At 46.1% G+C, this 18,908-nt stretch overlaps 1 protein-coding gene across 1 annotated transcript in view; it reads left to right on the top strand.

The window, feature by feature from the left end:
• Positions 1 to 18,908, top strand: part of SMIM30 (small integral membrane protein 30) — a 72,899-nt gene that overhangs the window by 7,835 nt on the left and 46,156 nt on the right. Inside the window, exon 2 of the mRNA XM_086919343.1 lies at positions 16,720 to 16,799. The gene's annotated coding sequence lies outside the window, so the exon portion shown is untranslated. The remainder of the gene's footprint in view (positions 1 to 16,719; positions 16,800 to 18,908) is intronic.

Raw genomic sequence — 18,908 nt, 5'->3', positions numbered from 1 at the left:
GTCTCGATATATTTAAAAAGAGCCAAAGCTGAAGGGTGAGGCAACTTTATAGACAAAATGCTATTAACAATGCAAACTATAGGGCTCACCACAGAAAAGCTACAAATAAAATGCTAAGAAACGGATAACTAGTAGATTATTGCAGCATAATGGGCATACAAATAAGCATTACAGCATTAATTTTATGGTTGATAATGCACAAATAACGGCAAACGAACTGCGTGTATATTACGCACATGTGCGTTTTAATATCACATGCATGCTGCGCTAGTAATTTAGCACAAAATGCTTTTAACAACATATAAAGTAGAAGGCTTAAAGGCAACTTTATATGCAAAATGCCATTACCGATGCAGAGAAGAAGACGTTCTATAGAAGCACTTCTTTTGTAGCAATGGAAGCCAGCCTAACTCAATTATCGTGCGCTAGGTGTTACAAGTATAGGAACAAATGGGATATGTGGCGAGGCGCCAGGGTAACTTAACTGTTAGTGTTGAGGTGCTAGCAGGAAGGAAATAAATGACCGATATGGCACTAGTTGTACGCGCCACATTGTCTGCCTTGATGTATTTCAAATAACTAAAGCTAAAGACTGCAAACGCGCTAGCAAAGCTGCATACATAGCTAGATCGTAAATTTAGTCAATGTATTTTAAACCTGTTAAAGCCGAAAAGTGCAAATACGGCAACTAGCTTACATAGGTAAAACGCAACTTTAGCGAATGCAATTTTAATCATCGAAAATGTACAGCTGAAAAAGTGCGCGTTCACAGATTGATGTGCAACATTGTCTGCGCCCATATATTTTCAACCAAAATTTGTAAAAATGCTTAATAACGCATGTACGCCAAAGCACAAGGCCTGGCACAGAAGCAGTTTTTGTGTAGCAATGGGCGTCAGGCTAACATAAGCATTCTGCATGAGTTGTTATCAAGAAGGGCAAATATTAGAAAAGTGTCGGGCCGTAGCAATTTAATTGCTATGTTTTGAGGCGCTAAGAAAGAGAAACAAATCACCTATATGGCGCTAGCTGGACGCGCCACATTGACTGTCTCGATGTATTTAAAAAGAGCGAAGGGTGAGGCAACTTTATAGACAAAATGCTATTAACAATGCAAACTATAGGGCTCACCACAGAAAAGCTACATATAAAATGCTAAGAAACGGATAACTAGTAGATTATTGCAGCATAATGGGCATACAAATAAGCATTACAGCATTAATTTTATGGTTGATAAGGTGGGCACAAGGAAGGCCCTGATTACAACTAAAGGTTTAAAAATCGCCTCGTTCCTAAGCGAAAGGGAGTGCCAAAATAGCAAAATACAATTTATCTGAATTTCTGAAAACACTTCTACAAGATCTATAAACACCATGGGGCTTATTTACAAGCCCCTTGCGCTACTTCGGTGTCGCTTTTAACATGGGAAAAGTGATGGAAAAGTGGCGCAAGGGGCTTGTAAATCTGCCCCCATGTTCCGTTTAGCGCACCTTAGATTTGTGATGTTTATGCAGTAAGATTATTCTCCGACAGCCTCTCTGCTGCCTTTTGAGGCAGGTATATACTAATTCAAATACCTAAAAGTAAAATGAATTAATTGACCTTATATGCAGGAGTGAGCCCAGAAGTTGCATGTGTCTAACAGATTGCCTAACTTATGCCTGAGATACCGATAGGGGAAGTTTGACTGACTGATTATTTGTTTTTTTTCTAATAGAATGTATGATGCGTTCTCCTCAAAAAGGGTTCCACAGTTCCCCTTCCAAATGCAGTAGCAGGTCGAAGAGTCATTTTTTAAAGAACATGAGCAAAGCGTAGCCCACAAGCAGGGATCCCCGAAACTGGCTACCAAGCATGTAGTGCGTGTAAACTCTGTTTTAGTGGGTAGGGAGAGCTGAAAGTGCAGCCTTCTATTGCCTACGGATCCATGACAGAAAATAGAAGCCAGGATGCTGTTCACAAGTGGAGCGTGTTCTTCTGATAGTGGTGTCAGAAAAACCACTAAAGGGCTTCTGTGCCTGGATCTGAGGAAGTGTAGTTTAAAATAGTGCAGAAAGCTATTTCTGTGCCCGAAGACTCCTGCCGATAATGCTCCATCACCAGCAGGGGGTGCCGTTTCACCCACAGTTACGTGCCTTGATCTTGGTTTGAATGGTTTTATATGTTTGCTCTTTCAAGTGCTTGCTTGCAAGGCTAACGCCCTTTTAAATAACCACGCAAGCAGTATTAATCGCTGGCTGATGCAAAGATCAGCAGACAGTCTGAAGGAAGAAAACAGGTTCCGATTGCGGCAGGGCCTACTTGGGATTTCATCATTCTAAAACAGATTAAATCTGGAGCAGTCTTTTTCTACACTAGACGTTCTTAAAGCTTTTGAAAAGTATGTGACACTGTCTGACCTTAGGGTTTCCATGTTCAGCAGACTGACTGCTCAAGCGAACTTGAGAGGGCGCATTCATTATTGGGTGATGCTCATGCGGCAGAAAGTGCACAGTCGGTGTGAGGAGGGTGCAAACTCTTCCTGAAGAGTGACTCACTCTGGGACGATGCACATGCTCTGTGGAGACGGCGCATACATACATTTGCTAGAGCCAGCCAGCTGTCTCGGAAGGTTGGCAGTGCGCGCAGTCTAGGCCGAGGGCACATGGTTGGTACCGGTTGGTTATGGGCTGTGGTGAAGATGAATGGATGTTGAAATACAGAACGTTCCTCCCCCGGTCTACTAGGCGTTTTCCCCCTCCGCTTGGACCACAGAGCACGCAAGTTCAGATTAGTGCTGCTTATGTTATGTGGCTACTTGAAAGTCGGGAGCAGTCGGACCCCACTGAAAAAGTATAGGTGGTGAGACCCGTACTAGGGGATGGCAAATGCCTTTCCGCCCTCTTTAAGCATCATGTGCAACGTGCTGCAATGGTCACGCATTTTGTTATGAATTGTAATATTCATAGAAACAATAATAAAAAAACCAAATAAAAAATAATGGCATTATTAATAACCGCAGCGAACATAAGTAAGTGTGTTGAAAGAAAATATAGTAGTCCAATGGCATGGCAACACTAACATCAAATCGCTAGATAAATACAGACGGTAAGATTTTCCATGGCTAAGATCTTAACCTTGAGGACTCTGATTTAAGGCAATGTATTCTTTTTTTGTTAACTCTTTTTTGGCATCAGATTTCAACCAATAATTATCGTCCAACCCTGATGCTATTCACCTTACACCATGGGGCAATTTATGCCGAATCCGCAACGTATATCTAACTTGTTGAGAAAGCGAAATCATAATGATAGTAATGTTATTATAAAGCGCTTCGCCAGAGGGTTTCAAAGAGCTGTACATGGCAATGGGGGTAGAGTGAGCTCCAACTTCAAATGAAAATCCGCGTGCGCCTTTCTTACCGATTAGAAGCATTTCGGGTACCCGATTAGTGGGTGAAATCCATTTTCGTCCCGCACTCGGCAGAGTAAGGAGAAACTCTCAGATCCAATTATTGAAAAGGAGCATGCAGCAAGTTCCTCTTTTCATAATAGCGCAGAGAAGCACTGTCAGCGCTTAGAGGCAGACGAGGCGCTACTCTACCCAGAGCACGCTCAGCCTTCTCATAGCTGCAGCTTATTTACATACGATTATTGTCAGTGCTGTTAAAGGCAGGCCATCTACTGTAAATACCACTGGGAGAAAGATAATAACGTGCTGCACTGAGCCCAATGAGAAGGCAAACAATGTCACGGAAATAGAGCGACAGACGTGATGTAGGCAGAGAGTCCAGGCAGGCCCTACCACAGATCACTGGCACGTTCTAGCTGATTAAGCAACATGTATATCTGTCTCCCCTGAGCCACCGCAAGAAAGTGCTGTTTGACAGGACCACTGTAAAGCCCGACAGGCCAGTTAAAAGTACCGAATGTGGCCAGGGTAAAACCACAGCCTGGGATTTAAATGGCTGAGCTAGGTTGTAAGCAATTAGACGAAAAGGGAGATTGGAGAAAGAAAATAAAGCGAGCACATTATGGGGGTAGAGAGAGTGGAGAAACAGAGGTGTAGGTAAAAGAGCGTGATAGAGAAAATAAAATAGCAGAGAGGTGCTTAAAATAAAGAGACATGGCCTGGCGGCCGTGAATAATTAGGGGGGAGGAGAAATGCGAGACCCGGCCGTGAAAGTGAAAGTACGGGGGAAGCTTCAGAAGCCTGTGGGAGGGAGGCTGATTGCTTTGATGTGGACACGAGGAGGAGGGGGGGGAGAGAAATGCACGGCCGTGAAAGTGGCTCTTGAGGCAGGCTGGTTAGGAAGCAAATGGCAAGGGAGGGAGGCTGAGGCTTTGATGTGGGGAGTCACAAGTGAAGTGAATAATTAGGGAGGAGAACTGGCAGGCTGATGGGCAGAAGGCTCAGGCAAGCTCGTGCACGAGGCGGCGTGCACTTCCCAAAATCCTCTGACAGCCCTTGGCCTTTAGAAATGGTTTGACTGCATTAGGGCTCGTTTCCTATTCCTGCGTAATAGGAAAGGACGAGCCCTAAAAAAAAGGATTGCTTTGACCACAAAATGCATGTATGAAGTACAGATTTTTAATCTGTGTGCTGTGTAGCATTAAAATGATCCCTCCTGCATTCCAGTGCACAAACTCCATATTAAAAGGTGAAATGCCAATGGCATGAGGTGGGAGAGTGGGCTCTGGGTGGGCCACCATGTCAAGTCAACCCAACAAATACGTGAACCACTGCAATATTTGAGTACATCCTGTATCTCTCCCTCGCTAATGTGCATCTATAAAAAATATTTTTTGTGTTTACTTTCAAAATGAATAAAGTGCTGTAGATGTGCACCCCAGGTCTTGCCAATATGCTACTCGTCACCTTTAATTTAAAGAAAAGGTGAAAAATCATCTGTCCAGTGTTCCAAAATTTGCAATGTGATGCTATTCGGATACTACTTGATGTGCTTCTGAGAATGACTAATGGTTTGTGAATAGCTAGCTAGCAGCTGCTATCATTTCTATCCATAATACCTTCATTGCATCCCAATTAACAGGAAGTATTCCAGAGGTCTTGCTTACATTCCAACCCCCCCCCCCCCCCCCCCCCACCCGCCGGTGAACAAATGGTGGGGAGCCACGGCCAACTGCCTTTTAGGTCAAGGGATCCACTGGTTAAAAATGTTTGGGAACCACTGCCTTAAGCAATTGTTTAAGCTTTTCTCTGACAGACAAAGTAACTTTTTACCTTTCACTCTGATATGGTGGACAAAACCCTCAACAGGCCCAACCCATTCTGTGAAGAGTTCCTGGTGTTACACCCCCACAAGGCCTATAGAAAACTGAGGCTGGCGGTCCAAAAGCTGCCCAAAAGGTCACTTGAAAGCTGAAAACACACATCAATATCACACTTCATTCATTCATTAGTGACCAAGTCCAAAGGAGACTACCAGCCGGTTCCAAATCATAAACTCATCAATCAACAAAAAAGATAGAAGAGGAAGGAGAAAAGAGGAATATCCCACGTGTCATTCAGAGGCAACATCAAAAAAGCAAAACCACAAAATAATACAAACTACACAACAGAACTGCAAAGGTCCATAGTGAGGGTAGGGGAACTAATTAACTCTGCAGGAAGGCCGCTACAATCAAGAGAACCAAGAATTCAAATTTAAGAATCCAATTTAAGAACTTAAGGTCTCAAGAACCTAAGAATTACAAGAATCATAAGAACTACCGAAACACAGGTGCATTAAGGCTTGAGGAGATGAGATCAGGACGTGAGAGATGTACGGTCACATCCATACCCAACAAAAGGAAAAAAAAGAGCAAAAGCTTAACCGATATAGCCAGCATGGGGAACTCAATGATGGAAGAAAATTCCCTTTATATTCTGGTTTATGTTGTAGGGCCCACCGAACAGAATGCAAAAACCACAACAGCTAGTTATCAACCACAGATCTACACAAAATGTGCATTTCTAAGGGACGCGGGGCAGCCCTCTGTACAAGTAATAAAGTCTCACAGGTCTTCCCTCCCCTTTGTGCCCCTGTGAAAACAGATCATCAACACCTCAATGTAGACATGCTTGCCCAAGGCAGCAAAGGTAGAGAAGGTAAAGAAGGAAAGGAAGGTAAAAGCGAAAATAATGCCATAGTCACAATTACCCCGAATTTAGAAAGCCAGAAAGGAGGACCACCGCTCAACGAAAAAAACAGTAACCCAACAAATGGGGACTCCTTTGGACTCTGACAAGCAATGAAAACTGCCCTTGGGGACAACCAGATGGCAACAGTAAGAGCCAAAGCTTTTACTGTAAGGACTGAGCTAGATTTGGGTCCACCACTCAATCCAACTGTCACAATTCTTTCAGGGAATCCAAACTCTATTTGCGATATGCACAATATCAACTCTAGTAATGTCATTAAAACTGGAAAATTGCCAACAACAGCCTCTGGCTTAACCCTTTCATCAAAAACATCCAATGAGGAACCCGTAGGGAGCCTAGCAAGTTTGAGAAATGGACTTACACCATCAAATAACAAGGCCATTCACATTGAGGAAGGGAATCTTATTGATCGTCAATACCCACAGCTCCAAAAGCCCCAGAGGCAAAAAAACTCAAGCTATTCCTGCCCAGAGACAGGTTCGAAAATTTAGCATACTGGGACCAGCCCTGGTGGGGCAAAGATTCTAATGAATATCGACAACACAATACAAAAATGGGATAACCCAACAGCAACAGATTGCCTCAACACTGTCTTTCCCTCCTCTTTTAATACACAATCTACTAATTCCACTTGTAGTACACATCAAATACCTAGAGAAAGAGGATTGGGAATCACAGACGTCCTAAAGGACGATGCAACTGGCAATCAAGGGCAAAAGTCTTTTAGCCAAGATAAGCAAGAGATTTCCCCTACTTCCAGTTTCTCTGATTTCTGGCAGGCGAAGGCTATTCCCGCTCCTATAAACAACAACAAAGGAGCCAATCGATTTGGATTCAGATAAACTCTGAGTATCCTTACTGGACTCCATGAAGCTCACCATCAAGTCAATGCAGTACCACTCCGACAAGATGGACATCCAACTATCTATCCTCAACTCAGTGGCCATCCATATCTCTAACATTGATGGCAGACTAGCTGACAGGAACAATTTGATTAAAAGGGCCAGGCAGATACGGAATTGGTACCAACACACTGCACCTGCATTGCCATTGTTGACAAACTCCCCACCCTCCCGGTGGTTATGGGGGATATCCTAGCAGACATCAGGAAAATAGCAGAAAGCTCCAGCGAACCATCTCAGGAGGCTCCAATAAATGGCCCTTCGATGGGATCACCCTACTGCGAGAAGACGAGGTCAACAAAAGATGGGTAAAGGGACCTTCAAACGACTCTCAAAACTACATACGACCAGCCAATCGCTCGGGCGTCAGGCAGTCCACTTTTGACAAAAAAGCAGCCCACTACAATAGCAAGGATCATGGTGCAGAGTTTCAGCTGTTGCATGTCAAACACAAATCACAGCAATAGGCAGTACGCTCGCAGAGCTATCCTACCAGCTTCATGATGCATTAACTAACCATGAATGGCTATATGCAGAGCACTAGTGCCGGTGCTCAGCACGAAGAGACAACAATCCGGTTGAACGCTACCAGTATCGTAGCTCTGAACAGCTCACCCCGCAAGAGCACACTGAGGTCACCACAAGAGGGGGAGGTTTATCCACTATACTTACTTGCCCCAGGCCAACCCCCTCCCAGCAAGAGGGATCTGTGGGCTTCTGAAGGCAGCCAAATGAACAGGAGCTGAAAAGCAATTAAGGGCACAGGCAAAGTCAGAAAACAGAAACCACAGAGAAAGCAGCATGTTAGCCTTTCAACACCTTCAGCATACATACTCTCCAGCCCATTTCAGTTGGCAAATATTTCTACTTGAAGAAAATATACACCACCACGATTCATAGTAGAAAAAAAACCTCAACACAGTTGGGCGGGATACAGTCTCACTACTACAAGGTGTAGTGACCTGTAGCACAAACTCGATAGTTTATCCCTCAAATATCGATAAATTGAGTCGACTTAATTTGCCAACACTTGTTGCACAGATGGTAAAAACTGCTATAATATGCGCTGACATTGTCTTAATTATTTGGCTGGACATAGTGTCTGCCGAGCACTGCGACTACTGCAAGCCTGGAAAAGTGAAATGGCCGCCGAGTGAAATGAGTTGGAGCTCTGAGCTCGGCCGGTTCCCATAGCAGACAGCCGCTGTGTTGTTTGTTTTGTGTGAAAGTGAAGAATAAAAGATCCATGAAATAGCGAGAGAAAGGACGAACAGCAGAAAGGAGCGAGGGCCCTTCATCATCGCGCCATCTCCCTTCTGAGCGGAGAGAGCTGCCGTGACTCACAGAGGTGGTCAGAGAAAGTGACCCGCTGAGCGGACAGAGCTGCTGATGTAAATCGCGCTTTTTGGAAACTATCTTCTAAATAACAACAGTAAACTCCCTTGTCTCGGTGTGTGCCTCGGTGCTGTGACTAACAGAGGCGGTCAAAAAAGTTCCCCGCTGGGCGGACATTGCTGCGGGCTAAAGAGACACGGGGAGGTCCATGGACAGCCTTTACCTTGCGGGAGCGAGTAGCGATAGTCGTGATAATTGAAAACAGATGGTGCCGCTGCTCGCTCCCACAAGGGAAACGCCAAACGTGCACGACTGCCAATAGAAACCAATGCAAAACATGCACGAGTTTCAAGCAAAGTCCTGAGCGATTCCGAAAGGTCCCCTCCTCAGCAACGCTTGCGCACTGCGTAGGCAAGACCTAAAATGGGAGAACGGTATGCGGGTCTTCATCCACTGCTCCAGGAGGATGACTCTATCATTGCCCACTGCTCCCTCAGGCAGCCTCGCAATCTGGATGTTATTGTGCCTGTTGCATCCTCCCGCATCTTCAGCCCTGTACTTAAGGTCCACACCCGCATGACATACATTTGTTGTTGCAATGTGTGGTACGCCAGTCATAGTTACTCAATTGGCTTTTAACTTTATCAGCCAGTTTGTGATTATCTACCCTAAGAAGACTCATTTATGTGGCCACCAAGGCCACCACTCAAATCTGGTGCTGCAGTGTTTCCTTGGAATCCGCAATAGCTGCCAGTATTTTATTCAGTGTGAGCTGCAGAGCAGTCGTCAGAGCTTCTAGACCAGGTCCCGGGGGCGACCCCCTCCTGGGTTGCCCCAGTGTTTCTGAAGATGGGCCGCTGTCTTTTTGCCTGGTTCTGCCCATCGTCCTGGCACTACCAGGCCACCCACAGGCTCTAAATCGGCAGTTTGCTCAGCAGCTACTCTTATCCACCTGGTCCGTGCCCCAATACCCTAGATCTGTTCACTGGGGCACGCAGCCACTCTCCTTCAGTCTCAAACCACCTCCTCCTCAGGGGTTTACAGTAGGTGTAGACCCACGCCAAGCAACCTCCGATCCAAGCTCATAGGATCCCTACAATGCAGCCAAAGCTCTATCCTGGACCCCTGCCGAATCTCCATGCTACACCGGTCCCAGACATTTTCCAGGGCCGCAAGAACCAATCCATGTCAGTGGATGAAACCAAAGTCCCTCGCTTCAGGCAGCCCTCCTTGTCGTTTACCACAGGGGTGCTCTCGAGGTGCCATCTGCAGAAATTGTCAGGAGGTGGGCCTCCCCGCCACCTCCTGGGTTCTCCTCTAGGTCACCACTTCTTGTTCAGGCCTCTTCTCTAGGCGGCGTCTGATTTAGCACTAGGCCCCAGCCACCTCGTGTAAGGGGGAACCTTGTTGTCCCACAGGGCAATTGCCCTGTGTTCCGTTTTCTCACCTGCCATGCAATCTTTAGCTGCTGGTGGGAGGGAGGGGGGGGGGGGGGTTGGTGTTTGCTGTCACCACCAGGGACTGGGGAGAAAGGGGGTTCAGAATTGGGCCAGGCCCGAGGCCGTGCCATGCTGCGTCTCTCCAGGCATGGGCGAGCGTTGTATGACAGTCTTGTTTCGTATCAAACAGACCCCAGACAGACAAAGGTTCTGGTTCTTCGGTGCAGTTCAAGGCTGCAGTCTACTGGCCCAGGGCATGCCGCTGCAGTCCCAGCCCGTGATGCCCAGCATGATCTGGCAGGGTGCCTTCAGATGTGCCGTCGTCTTACAGTGCTCCCTCTGCGATCGTTCTCTCAATGGACTGCCTACTGCCACAGTGGCACACCCTTGCGCGCTGTGTACTCCTGTCATCCGCCGGGGTCAAGATTGCTTCCCAGGTGGCTTCCAGGGGATTGTTAGTAGATATAAGAAGATTGTCGGGAGAGGAGTGCTCGCTTTAAGTGTCCACCATCTTCTTCGGCCAAACCCTTGTTGAGTCCTGCTTCCCGCATCTTGCTAACGCTGCCCACCTCCTACCCAGTGCCCCTTCCTCCTCTCATGACTCAACAAACAGAGAGGTGGAATCGCCATCATCCACAAAGAAATCATGCACTGCTCCACCAGCACAGACAACACCAGCCCAATCATAGAACACCTCAACTTCAGAACTCCAAACTGACTGCAAAACATCCAGGACCTCCCCCCAGCTTTTGCGACTTCATCCCAGAATTTATCGCCCTACTCGCCATTGACTCCAAACACTACATCTTCGTCTGAGACCTCAGTTTTCACCTCCTCAACCTTAACAACACCAACAACGCCAACCACCTCGAAAGCTTAAACAACTGCTGCACGGGTCCCAACTAGTTATAACCTCACACACATCGAAGGACACAAATTCAACCCCATCTTCCCGGCTAGCAACAGAGTCCAGTACAACTATGTCACCAAGCTCACCTGGACAGACCATGCCATCCTCCACATCACCATCACAGAACCCCCTCCTGGCACCCTCACCAAGCTGCCCAGCACCTCACCCTGCAACTGGAACAAAGTATCAGAAAGCCAGTGGACCGACACCTTCAACACCTCACACCCTGATACCGCAACCAACCTAGAACAGGCTGGCCATTTATCTGCCCGGATCAGCGATTACTCCAACAGTCACCCCTGTCAAGTCTTCCAGAATCGAGAGATCCTCCAAACAATACAGTTGGGACACCACGGTACGGGGAACCACAAAACGCAAGCAGCTTGAAAGGAATTGGCAGACCAGCAAGGAGACCACAGACCTAGCCTCAGTCAGGACATCTCTCAAGCAATACCATCAACTCCTGAAGGAGCCTAAAAGGAGCACCCATGCCTTCGGCAATTAAGCTAGTTCTAACCACAGCGAAGAACACCTCAATGTAGAGAGTTCTCCATCCCCTCAGATACCGAAAACGTTATCACCTTATCCCAGGAACTCTGCTACACCCTGGCACGATTCATCCACAACAACATTTTCACCATCTACAAAAACCTCAAACCCCAACCCAGTGCCTCTGACATCCTCGGTCTCCTTGCATCCACAGATGCAAACCCTGACCACCTGCTCACCACATGGAACCAACTCACCACACAAACTACCACCTCAACGCATAAAATACTACAGCCATCATGAACTCTGTCCACTCAGCAGCACCCACGGAACCCCTGTCCCTACCACATCTTCAGCCTTGGAAGCAAGATGATCAGCAACAAGTTCACTGTCCTCTTCAACGCATCCTTTACCACAGCCACCTTCCCCAAAGAATGGAAACAATCAAGAGTCAAACCCTTTCTCAAGAAACCGTCCGCCGACCCCAGCGAACTCGATAACTACTGTCCCATCTCTCTGCTTTCCTTTCCTGCCAAAGTTTTCAAAGGCCATTGTTCGACCTGGCATCTTTGGCGTGGTTATACCCATCTTTTTGCCTCTACCTCCTGTATTTTTTGATGCTGTGCTGGATTTAGTTTTTCGCTGGTTTAGATGCTTTGGACACTCTGACACTGCCGATCAGTGTCAGAGTGTAAGTGCTTCCTGTGTAAATTGTTATTGTTATTATGATTGGATGTACATGATTGGCATATTTGTATCACCATGGAGTCCCTAGTAAAGTGCACTGGGTGTGCGAGGGCTGGTGATGACAAATGCTACTAGTGGGCCTGCAGCACTGATTGTGCCACCCACATGAGTAGCCCTAAAATGGTGTCTCAGGCCTGCCAATGCGGTGCCTGTGTGCAGTCTGTGAACTGCCATGTCCTCCTGGTCAGTGTTTCCACTGACCAGGCCTAACCCTTCCCTTTTTGTGCACATTGGTCACCCCTATGGAAGGCCCAAGATACCCCCTTGGGCAGGGTGCAGTGTATGTGAAAGGTAGAGCATGTACTTGTGCAGGTGACCTGCTCTGGTAGTGAATAACAGCCATTTTTGTTTTTCACTGCTGCAAGGCTATCTTGCTCCATAGGCTATCAGGGAGGATTTTGGCTACAGTGGCTACCAGCAGATCTTCCCATAGGAACAAGATAGGACATAAAAGTCTGGTATCGCTGAACTCAGAATTTAATAACACATCTTTTAGGAAAGGTTGTTTTTAAATCCTGTGTTTGAGAACAGCACTTTTAGAAAGTTGCTGTTCTCTTGTCTGACCTTTCTGTGTGCCTTGGCCTGTTTGTGTATGGACTGTCTGGTTTGAGAGTGACAGGGGCTTGGGATTCCCCAGGAGGCCTGCTGAGTCAGCCCTAGGATGAATGACTGCATTGCAACTTAAGTGGTGGGAGGAGATAGCACCTGGGCCTGAATAGGGCTGTGCCTGCCTTCCACAATGCTGGCTCCACCTCCTGCTGGGCGGCTGACGACCCTGCCCCTCACTCTGAAAGAAAAGGAGAAATCCGAAAAACAAAGTGCTCAAGGAACACCCATAACTGGTTCAGACCAGGCTCAGGGCCCACTTGCACAAAGATAACAAAGTCTTTTAGGGGTAGAGGAAAAGGACCCCTGACAACAGAAAATTAGATCATCCTGGAATCAAGAAGAAACCTCTGCCAAATAGAAAGCTGAATCTGAAGAAGGAAGACTGTCCGGCTGTTGCTTTGCTGGACTGACCTGCTGTTGCTCTGCTGCCAAGGAGAGGAGAAGGACTTTGCTGTTGTGCTGTGTCCCCTGTCTTGAAGGAATCTCCCAAGGGCCTGAGAAGAGCTGGCTCCCTGTTTTTGAAGTCCCAGGAACAAAAGGACTTCACCCCCACCTTCCCTGAACTCTGCTGAGAGAGTTTTGTCCTTCCCAGAGTGCTTGGGCCAGTTGTGGTGCCTCTGGAAGTTGTACTTGTGCTGGGAAGCTAGAAACTAAGATTGAGAGACTTTTGCAACTGAAAAGTTATTGCATCACTCGCTGCGGAGCGCATCCCCGCTCAGGGAGCGGGGCTGTCTCAAACGACTCCCCAAGGTCTCAGGAGCAATGCATCGCTTGTTTTCCACCGCACCAGCTTCTGCTTTTGGAACTTTGTCGCAACTAAAGGTACTGTTGACTCAACGTGTCGCAACTGTGAACTTTTCACGCAACTGTGGATTATTTTATCGCAACCTAAAGAACTCTTTCGCAACCATATTCTTGAACTGTGTATGTTGGATTTTTGTCGCTTTGGTCTTGTGTAGTTTAGATTAAATGCCATTATTTTTCTAAACTGTTGTGGAGTCAGTTTGTGGTGTTTTCACTGTGTTACTGTGAGTGTTGGTACAAATACTTTACACATTGCCTTCTGATTAGCCTGGACTGCTCGTGCCAAGCTACCTAGAGGGTGAGCAGGGGTTATCTCAGAGGGTTTCCTCCTTACCCTGACTAGAAGCAAGGGTCCCTATTTGGACAGTGGTACCTACCTCTGCCAACTAGAGACCCCCAGTTCTAACCGCCATCAACCACCAACTCATTGAACACCTTGAGAACAACAATTTCCTGAACACCTCCCAATCCGAATCTTGCACGAACCACAACACCGAAATCGCCCTGATCGCTGGCACCGACTACTCAGAACCCTGCATGACCGGAGAGAAACGGCTGCCCTGATCCTCATAGAGCGCTGAACACCATTTGACACCATATCTCACCGCACTCTTATCAAGAAGCTTCACCACATTGGAATCTAAGGAGATGCCCACAAATGGAACACCTCCTTCCTCACTGGAAGAAACTAAAGAATTTGCCTACCACCTTTCACCTCTGAACTCAAGAACATCATTTGCGGCGTCCCTTACGGCTTGTTCCTGAGCCCTACACTGTTCAACGCCTACATTACCCCCTTGGCCAATATAGTCAGAACCCATGGCCTTAAAATCATATCCTACACCTACACCCTGCTCATCCTTGTGCTATCAGAAGACCCCTCCACCATGAGGTCAACTTCCCCAAGTGCATAATGAGTATCGTCAACTGGATGAAAGACAACTGCCTAAAACTCAACACAGACAAAACAGAAGTGATGATTTTCAGGAACAACACCTCCCAATGGAACAACTCCTGTTTGCCTTCCAAACTAAGTCCCTCGCCTACTTTGGCAGACCATGCCTGCAACCTTGGCATCATCTCGGGCAGTAAGCTTGCCCTATAAAGCCAGGTCAACACAGACTCCTCTGCCTACTGCCTCACTCTACGCATGCCCAATAAGATCTTAAAATCGCTCCCCGTCGACACCAGACGTACTGTAATTCCAGCTCTAGTCACCGTCCGGCTGGTCTACGCAACGCAGGAATACGTAGGAATCATCTAGCGCTTCCTGAAGAGACTGTAACCGTGCATAATTCAGCAGCCAGACTCTACCTCAACTTCCCAAAGTAGACTCACATCACCCCCTGCCTCCGGAAGCTCTGCTGGCTCCACATTCAGAAGAGTTGTCAATTCAAGATGCTGCTCCACACCTATAAAGCCCTACACAACCAAGGACCAGCATACATTAACCAATGTCTGAACTTCCACCAATCCTGTGGACACCTGCGCTCCCCAAGTGTCTCCCTCAGTCACACCCCTAACATCAGCCTAAGCAACAGTAGATGACCCTCCTTCTACCTCTTTGCGAAGTCCTGGAATGACCTCCCCCTTCATCTACGGGCATCATCCGCTCTACTGGAATTCAGGAATGACTCGAGATCTGGCTGTTTAACTGTACCGTCCCATCGCAGCAGGGCCTTCATCAATTGGAACCTAATAGGTGATTAGCCATGATTTATAAGTCTTATTTGATTTAAAGTCATATATTTTACTCTTTATTTCAGGTAAAAAGGTACAAAGCCCATCCACCAACCCCATATAATGCACAAGGTGGTAAAATACTCCAAATAAAAATGTACAGCGTTAACATCTGGATTTAAAATATTTTGATCTTTGCAATAAAAATATCTACTTTTCAACTTAAAAAAGTTTTTCTAAGGGCATGTTACAACATAAAAAAAATTTCACTTTTGTTATGCTGGAAATGGAAGAACAATTACTTCTGGAACTCATAAATTTGGGGCTGAGGTGTGGCAGTGATAAGGACATGGAGTCATGAGGGGCGGAGTCATGTAAAACAGCGGCTGACCTTTAACTTCTACATTTCCGCGCCTGATTTAGGCAGCTCAACTTACTGCAACCTCCCCACATTGGGTACTTTACATAAAGACGGATTGTCGTCCCTGCATTTTAGTTAAGGCTAATTGAGAGTTCAGCCATTTCACCATGGGAATCTACTCTGGAAACAGTATATCATTCTATCAAATTTATTAAGGCCAGCACATTTGAGCCTTCCTGACTGCCAGTACCCCTCCCTGTGATAGATGCCCGGCTGGGCCCTATGCGAGTACCCTTTCCTCCTTTCTTCCTTTTCACTCCCACAAGGTGCACATCACGCAATCTTACAGTCATCCCCATTGTGAGGTCCTGATGATACCCCATATCAATAGTTGGGTCGAAACATCTGTGAATTCTTGAAGCGGTCCATTTTGTCAGCCACTATTATTGTATGAGTAGGCTGCGAGTACCTTTTATGTATTGATTTAATGGTCGTCTTTGTACAATTTGCTGAAATCTCGTTTTTATGTCAGTCACAACCTTAAAAATATAGGTTTCACAATCACTTGGGACACGATGGACTGGATTTATAATAATGTCATTACAGTATATAAACAACATGATTTCATACTAAATTTGTGTTATATGCCTTTTCTCATTCAGACATCTCTTTGCCTTCGATTATTGTGATTGTGCTATTACATAATAAGTATTAATTGTTGATTGTCCACAGGAAGCGTTGTTTTTGTTAAGCCAACTTACTGGAGGACATAAACTTACAGAACATAATATCACGTCCTTATTTTGAATCTTCTCTCTATTTCTGCAAAACATCTTTCAGTGTCTTATATTTCTCTTTCTGTCTCACAAAGTATCCCATAAAAATTGGAATTCATTATCTCCTCCATTTTCTTTAGCACTCTTGCTATTTTCCTGACATACTTTAGTGTACTTCTTCCCGCATTTTATCTATCTCACCATAATGTTTTGCTCTTTTGTTCAACATCAATCATTCTTTGTCTGTATTCAGACTTGTCGCAAGCGTTTTTTTCTGTTTTTCTTTGCATCACTAAATGCATTTCTCTATTCACCTGCATGCCACCCTTCTGATTCAATTATTCTCTCTTCCTGTATACAATTTCCTTCCCTGCCAATTCTTACTGTGTCATCATGTTACCACTTTGTTGTCACCCCTAATGGGGAGGGTTGTCCCTTATGTTACAAGTCTGTGTAAATACTTCCCCGCTTTACTCACTATCCCGTTTTTTAAATGTATTTTTGTGTCTTGCTTTTCTTGTAGGTGTTGCCTGACAGCATATCTCTTTTCTGAAGTATTGTTGCAGATTCTTTAAAATATACTGTGTCTTTGACTCTAGCCTGGTGAGTATTGCCCTCTCACCACATGCTATTGGCTGTTTTTGTGTATCATTCTAACTTCCATACATTGCAGTGCTTAAGGGACTGTTTAACATCTGAAAATTACATTTAAATCACACATTCTTTCTCATAATGCCTTGTATACAGTTGGCAATCCTCTTGTATTTATTTGATTTCTTTCAACTTTTTTAAATGTCTTTGGCAGTGCGTGTGTGCAACCCTGACATTTACGTAATTACCTAATTGTTTTTTTTGTTTTCACACAGGGCTGTTTCTTTTTAGATCATAACCACCACTTTTACCACAACCCTTACCACACTCGCCATTATCAGAACCACCTATATACATCTACCACCATCATTACGACCACAATTACCTTTGTGATTACAACAGTTAACCCCAGCATTACTACTATCCCCAATAACAGCACTTCCACCTCCACTGTTTCTGCCACAACCACCATATGGCTCTCACCACCATTATCCCCACCATCATTTCATCGACGACCAGTAACACTACCGCCATTATTACTAGAAAAGCTAATGTGTCTGGACTTAAAAGGCTAACACATACAGATGCTGGCATGAAACCTTTTTGTTTTCATGGATTCAGTCTTCAATGCAATATTGTATTTTCAATTCTGGTTTATTTATCTGTCATCTTTTGCACTTTATTACATTCCTGTTTTCTTTGGACAGCCAGTGGGCTGATCCTGAATGTGCTAGTTAGGGGTGGTGGGATGATGTGGTATTACAGGTTTTGGAAGGAACTTTCTCCTTGTATAACTCTCCACTTCCATTTTAAACCCTATTGAAATGAAAGATAATTTGTGAAGAAAAGGAGCAAAAGAAGAATAATTGAAACACTTGGTAGGTAAACCCCTTTCTATTGTAAGAAGACCCTCTCTTGACTTGTACTCCTGAAACGTCTGTCCAACGTGAGTATAACTCATGCCCCACCAGCCTCTTGGAGCCCATAAAGGGTTGACTACCTGGGAACCCTAAATGAAGAACATCTGTAGACTGGTCTTCATGGGTGCCCTTAGTGAGTGAACAACACTCCTGCTGAATACACCAGTACCTTGCAAGTGGCTTAAGGCCTCGGGGTGTACTGCACAGAGTGATCTGCCTTGAGGACCATGGGAGTGCCTCTGTAGGAAGACCCCTACAAATAATGCAACTACCATGGGCTGGACTGGAGGTCTATGCTGTTAATTTCACCAGTTTCTTCAGTAGAAGACTCAACAGTCTGAATGATGCACGAAGAACCATCATGATGTCAGCAGCTAAAATTTGTGAAGCGGAATGCTGCAAAAGAGCATTCCATGTGGCTAGAGTGTGGTATTAGAAATCCACTGCGGAAAAACCCATGCTATTTTGTCCAGTGAGTAGAAGCTTCCCTAAAGCAAAGGAAGACGCTCATATGTGCCTTTTTGAAAGGTTGCTGTAAGAATTTGTAAGTTTTTATTGAGGTGGAGAAGGATACCTCTCAATCAATAATTACAGTCCTGGAGGAGCTTCGCGGGCGACCAAGATGGCCGCGTAAGCTCGGAGCTCCGTGGACCGTCCGATCCACCGCAATCATCCTGCTTGAAATCCTGACCCACGTTGGTGGAACTGTAATGCTGGTGGCCTACTGAGGCGGGGACTGCAATCGGCTTCCAAATCGGGGGCTCCTGAGCAAAGTAACGTCGAGCTGAACTCCGCTCCGTGACGGTGCCATTGTACCTCCGGACTTCGTCACTTCGCCACTTCGCATGATCGGACTGTGTGGTGCCCGCCTGCCGCCTCCTTGGTGAAGACACAGCGTTCCTGTCTTGCCCTTGTCGACCTGGTCGAGACTTCTTGATCCGTCTGCCTCTCGGCTGTGGACCCAGACCTGCTGCCGCTCTGCCTTTGTTCTCCCGTACCCATCATGGCGGGCAGAGGTGATCCGGACAGAGCATCGAATAAAGGTGGTCGGGGCAAATCGCAAACACAGAACAATCGCATGGAGCGATATGTCAACCTCAAGTCACCACCTACATCTGGGGCCGTCTCTAAAGGGACCCCATCGACTAGCCCGCCGGATGGCTCGGATCCTACCCTCATGGACATCATGGGTGCCATTACT

Source organism: Lissotriton vulgaris, chromosome 1_1 (genome assembly GCF_964263255.1).
Source record: "Lissotriton vulgaris chromosome 1_1, aLisVul1.2, whole genome shotgun sequence".
Lineage (NCBI taxonomy): Eukaryota > Metazoa > Chordata > Amphibia > Caudata > Salamandridae > Lissotriton > Lissotriton vulgaris.
Note: the sequence above shows the minus strand (reverse complement) of the source record. Positions and strands in the feature narration are given on the sequence as shown.